We start from the raw sequence: 6,348 nt of genomic DNA on the forward strand, positions 1-6,348 counted from the left end.
CCCTGGGCGTCCAGGCTCTCCTGTGTCTCCCCAGATTCCCTTTGGGAAAGAGAGAAGAGAAGGCTCGATCCCTCATCAGATCCCTGGGCGTCCAGGCTCTCCTGTGTCTCCCCAGATTCCCTTTGGGAAAGAGAGAAGAGAAGGCTCGATCCCTCATCAGATCCCTGGGCGTCCAGGCTCTCCTGTGTCTCCCCAGATTCCCTTTGGGAAAGAGAGAAGAGAAGGCTCTACCCCCCTCCTCAGATCTCTGGGTGTCCAGGCTCTCCTGTGTCTTCCCATAGTTCCTCTGGGAAAGAGAGAAGGAGCCTCCATTTCCCCAAATCCCTTTGCCTGCCCCATTGCTCCCTGGGCTGTCTAGGGGGCAATCAAGCAGGCATGTACTGCAAAGCTCATCTGCTGCTCAGGTGTTCACGCAGAGGCAAAAAAAGAAAAGAAGAAAAAAGAATAGTTTAAAATGGTGTTCAATGGCTCTCCTCACACATCAGTCTATGAATGTGGAGCAGGGGGGGAGGTTGCAGGGGGAGTAATGTGTTTACTGCGTTTGGAGCTCAATGTAGCACAATCGCCTTACCCTGCTTCCACCAGGGTAAAGGCTATGCGAATGGAAGAAAATGGTGCTGGCGATGCAGAAAGAGAACAAAGAGGGTGACACCCCCAGGCCAGTCCCTTGAGCGCTGCTCCTCCCATCTCCAGGTTCCCGAATCAGACACCCTTTCGTTCCCATTCATTTGCCCCGAATCAGACTCCGGAGGCACAGGAAAATTCGCAAAAAAACCACTATTTTTTAAACCACTTTATCGGCCTATAATTTGGGTTTTTCACGATAATTCGATTCAGATTCGAATCCGAGTGGGAACGATATCAGAGCAATGCGGGTCGAATTCGCGCTCAAATGGAAATGATGCACCCATGATTCGCGTCCTGATCTGCGTTATAGGCCAGTGGAAATGGGGCCTTACACTCTTAAACTGTTGATTGTTTTCTTTTGGCATTTATTGCACTTAAAGTGTGACTCATTTATAAAACAAACTGGATGCAAATAAAAGAAGACGAGTGGACTTTAGATTTTAAGAAGCATCTACATGAAAGTGTAAGGTCTATATTGCATTCACAAATCCAGTTTACATTCAAAATTGCCAGTAGACAACCTTACAAGTGACCTTATTCATGTTTACTCAAAGGTATATGTCTAAGTAAACATGGAGTTTGGGCTAGAGATAGAACAGGGGTGAGGAAACTGGATCTCTTGATATTTTGCATGACAACTTCCATAAGTCCTTATCTTTGGCCATGCTAGGTGGGCCTGATGGGAGTTGTAGGCCAAAACATCTGGGGGGCCAAAGCTCTCCCCTCTTTCAGATAATAGGGACTGAGATTCCAAATGGAGAGACACATGAATTAATCCAGTGGTGCTACTATGGTTGGACCAAGGGGCAAAGTCCAGGGACTCACAGCAGTGGGGGAAGGTGGGAGGGAGTGACCACCAAAATCAGTAGGTGAAAGAGTAGCAAACAAATGGAGCAACAGTTCCTGGGACTGTATAGGTTCTCCATAGCATAAGGCAGTTACAAATATTTAACCTACAAAGTCAGAAGGTGTATTGATTTCAGTGCTGGACTGCAATTCTGGAGATCATGGTTCAATTCCAGTCTTGGCCATGCAAACCCACTGAGTTACCATGAGTGAGTCACACATTGTGGGACCCAGAAAATCCTCTGACAGGGTTGCCTTAGGGTTGCTATAAGACAGAAACAACCTCGAGACACACAACAATAACAGTATCAACAACTGTAACAGAGTTAGACATCTGTAACAGGTTCATATTCACAATTTCTACATATTTATTAGTTTACAGCATATGCAGGGACCACGGAAGTCTCTCAATCAAAACTTATTATGGAGCAGCTGCTGCAAGAAAAAGGAGCCCTGTCAGAGCAGCACACTACTTGTGGTTCTTTTCTGCTGGGCTTTCCCAGCACCTACAACTCACAAGGTGCTAAAGAAATATTCAGTCTCCAAGTTCTATTTACAGACTGTTACTACAATGTATATACAGCACAATGACTCTCCAACCAACCATTCACTACTTAACCCTAATCCACACTATCCATAGGTCACATAAATGTGTATTTATACACATTGTCCATGGCATGATCTCCTCACACAGAGGCCTGCAATTATCTCTTGCATTAGCCTCTTGCATCATGCCAATTGATTCACTCCATGTTTGTCACCATGATGCACACTTAACAGATGTTGCATCATCCCGCTTCCTCTGCCAACTGCCATATTCTGTCCTGTGAAATTCTTAATACAAGTGGTGTACATATATACACACACTGACAAGCCTCTTCTCCTGTCAATTGGGAAACAGCTGATTGATGTTTCAATCCCATCTTCCATGAATGATCTGTGGTGTAAAGGGGAATTGCAACAGGGAACATTCTTCTGATGGTCATATCAGAGATTGCTCTCAGGTGAGAAGGTGGAAACATCAGTCAGTTGCTTTCCCAATAATGGAATAGGCCACTGTTGCTTACAGTGGCTGCTGTAGGTGATGACTGGACAACTTTCATATTCCATACATAATCCCTAAACTAGTAGGCCAGGATGTTCTATGAGAAGAAGAGGAACATACTACAAGACCAAGAAGAAATAAAAAGACATTGGTTGCAATACACAGAAAACCTATAAGAGATGAAAAAATGAATGCAAAATGGAATGTAGAAGCATATGAAGATGAACCCTAAATTCTTAAAAGCTAGGTGGAAGCTGCAATAAGAGAAATTGGGAATAATAAATCACCAGGAATAGATGATATTCCAGTTAAATTGAGGCAATCGTACAGACAATATCAACTCCAACATTAACTAAAATATCCCAACAAATATGGAAAATAAATCAGTGGCTAAAAGATTGGAAACATTTTAAATACATCCCCATCCACAAAAAAGGAGATACAAAATACTGCACCAACTATAGGACCCTAGCATTAATTTCCCATGCAAACAAAATTATGCTTAAAATTCTACATTGAAGGCCCAAAACACAGTGCAGAAATAATCCAGTTTGAGACCGCTGTAACTGCCCTGGCTCAGTGCGGGGGAATCCTGGGAATTGTAGTTTATTTAACACCAGAGCTCTCTAACAGAGAAGGCTAGCTGTCTCAGAAAAGTACAGTCCGCATCATACGCGGGCATGCTATATGCAGGTTTGAGCATACGCTCAAACATGCGGAGAGCTGCGCGGGAGCATGTGGGGCAGTGCATCCCATTCAAATGAATGGGAAGCGCGCCCATAGCGCACACATGCCCCCCTGCCACCACCGCATTCATGAGCCCCATTCAAGTGAATGTGGCTCAAGCATACACGTTTTTGGCTTACGCGGTGGGGGGGGGGGTCCAGAACAGATCCCTGCATAAGCCAAGGGCGCACTGTACAGTTTACAGAATTCCCCAGCATTGAGCTGGGGCATTTTAAAGCAGTCTCAAACTGGGTCATTTCTGCAGTATATTTGGGAGCATAGGCTCCAATCACATATGGAGAGTAATCCCAGGGGTTCAAGCAAGGTTCAGGAAAGGAAAGGGCACTAGGGACGATATAGCAAACATATTATGGCTAATGGAGTGCACCAATGAATTTCAGAAGAAAATAAGCATGTATTTTATAGAACTCACAGATAATGAAAAGTTATGGAATGTTCTTAAAGACATGGAACTGCCACTACATTTGACAGTCCTGATTAGAAATCTGTATTTAGGACAAGAGGCTACAATAAAACAGAATAGGAAGAAGCGGGATGGTTCATATTGGCCTCACCTCTAGCACGTGACGGAAGTGTCAAAATGGCAGCGCCCTGTACACACAGGCACCGCCATTTTGATGTGACGAACGCATAGCGTCCGCACATCACATCGTGCTTGCAACATCACGAGTGCACCATTTGTGCACTCGGGCGTCTCAAGCACGACAAAAAAAGAACCCGCTTTTGGCGGGTTCTTATTCTGCCACTGGGAAGCCTTGCCGTTTGGCAGCTGATGCTTTCCACCGCCAGAAATGGAGGTGGCAGCAAACCGCCCTTTTTGGGCGGTCTGTATCCCACTCAAGATGATTAAACTGAGGTTGTCATACTTTGGTGACATCATGAGAAGGCACGACTCATTAGAAAAGATAATAATGATAGGAAAGGTAGAAGGGAGTAGAAAGAGAGTGTAGCTATGGGTTTCTTTAGGGGAATTTCAATTAGATCAATTAATTAATGGGCTGAGCTACAAACAGCCCCAAGGAATCGTTTCCCCACTTTCATACAGAGGTTTCTGGAATAGAGTAATGCAGAGGCAAAATTCTCTCTATGAATTGTATTTTATTAAAGGGAAAAACAACACTGCAAGCACACACATGAACGCACACACACAAGAGCCATGGAATAAGATAGGCTTCACTAAGAGGATAATTACCAAAGACTGGGTTACTCATTAAGATGCGGTCTCATGGCAGGATCATAGACTCAGTTGCTGGGAGCACTGGAAGGCAGGGTGAATCCTGGCCAGCAGGAAGTTCAGAGAGATATGAAGTCCCCCTACACTCCATACTAGCTCTCCTAACAAAAGAATTTGGGGGATCTTTTATAAGGCAAAACTAGCCTGAGGCAAAGGTTGTTTACACTACATCAAAGAGGCCAAATGTACATGAGAAAGGATGACTTGAGATAGGGTTTCAAAGATAGGGAATGGAGTTGTAAATTACCCCTCTCCAAAATTATTATAAATTATCTAGCCTTCCTGCCTTTAGAGGTGTGAATGTTTCCTTGACTGTGGCTCCCAAACTGATCTGATTTTTCTCTACCTTTGTACTAGGTCTCTTGCTCTTAGGCCCATGGTGGCCTTGGCTACGTGACCTGGTAGGACCATCTTCATGGCTACTATAGTTCAGAGTACATTCAGCCATAGAGAGCACATGTACACACACCAAAATTAGGAGGACATCCAGTAACAAGAGAGAGACTGCGCATCCGATGGACTCAGTTAGGGCAACCATGGGCTGAATCCACAAGAACTAAAAACAACAGTAGTGGATAGGGAGATTGGAGATGTCTCTAAAACATGAGTTGGTGTCTCTAAAACATGGGTAGAGGTAGACGCAAGGGCAGCTAACAGCAAGAACAACAATGCATAACTCTAGGTTACACATTCAGAACTGCACGACTCTAGGTTACACATTCATAACTGCCTATGAGAATTCCGCCCAGTATTAATATTTCCTTGTATAACAAGATTTAAGGATAGCATACATACAAAATAAATTTAGCAATTTTCAATAATAAAAAATGTAAAACAGTAAGAAATATTGTAAGTAGTTAACCATTGAAATAAAACAGTATTATCCTTTTTGCAATAAAATGGGCTCAATTAAATTACCAGTTTCAGTCCAAAATGGCAGTGAAGATACAACAGGTTTGTCACATTTGTGTTCCCTAAGTTCTGGCAGTATCTTTTGCATATTGTAAAAATAATTTACTTTTTGAGCAAATCATGTGGTGGATAAGGAAAGGGCTAACACACCCATCCTATCCCCTCCCCCTGTCTTCTACTTTGAACAATCTCCCCCACATTGACCTTATAGAGAAGAAACAAAATGTTGGATTTCTCTGATTCTTTTGCATCTGACTCTCTAAAAGTCAAAATAAAATGGAATGGAATCATACAGCAATTCCATACTCAACTTTTGCATTTTGAAGCTCAGGATACTCACCCAGCACAATGGAACAAAATCCAAGTACGTTTTCCAACAGAATATAGAGACAGGAAACAACATTAGGCATTAGAGACATCTTTCCTTTCCAGTTGCCATTTGAGCATAGCAAGACTGAAGCAGAGCAAAAGGATCTGCTCTACATGCTGCATGTCTCTATGGTGACCCATTCTGTTTCTTTTTAGTGCTATTCAATAGAAGTTTGAATAACCAACAGTACAGGAGGTGTGAATGCTGCTTCAAAACACTGTGGGTTTACCTAAATTACACTGTGAAATGGAAAGCAAATTATAGTAAGTCACTTCTGAATGCAACAGAAGCATCACTTTATAATTGAGCCCCTGAAAATGCCAATCACAGATGTGACTTCAGTTACTGATTAAACTTTCTGAAAACCAAGGGGAAAAAAAGAGACAGATAGTAGCTGTGCATTTTGCCTGGTATCTCTGGTTCTTCAAATGCTAGATAGCTACTCTTTTAAAGAGTGGGAATTTGAACCAATCAATAGTATACATGACTATCAGATGATTTGGTGATAATCTAGGTAAAACTCATACAATATACATATTTATTTGTATATGTTTTATCTTCATTTAC

The 6,348-nt window shown here is 42.7% G+C and overlaps 1 protein-coding gene across 1 annotated transcript in view; it reads right to left on the reverse strand.

Moving 5' to 3' along the window:
• LOC121927840 (cytochrome P450 4B1-like) overlaps positions 1 to 5,824 on the reverse strand; it is a 47,227-nt gene extending 41,403 nt beyond the window's left edge. The window contains 1 exon segment of the mRNA XM_042461775.1: positions 5,752 to 5,824. The gene's annotated coding sequence lies outside the window, so the exon portion shown is untranslated.
• Positions 5,825 to 6,348: the final 524 nt, after the last annotated feature.

This window comes from Sceloporus undulatus, chromosome 4, assembly GCF_019175285.1.
Source record: "Sceloporus undulatus isolate JIND9_A2432 ecotype Alabama chromosome 4, SceUnd_v1.1, whole genome shotgun sequence".
Classification (NCBI taxonomy): Eukaryota; Metazoa; Chordata; class Lepidosauria; order Squamata; family Phrynosomatidae; genus Sceloporus; species Sceloporus undulatus.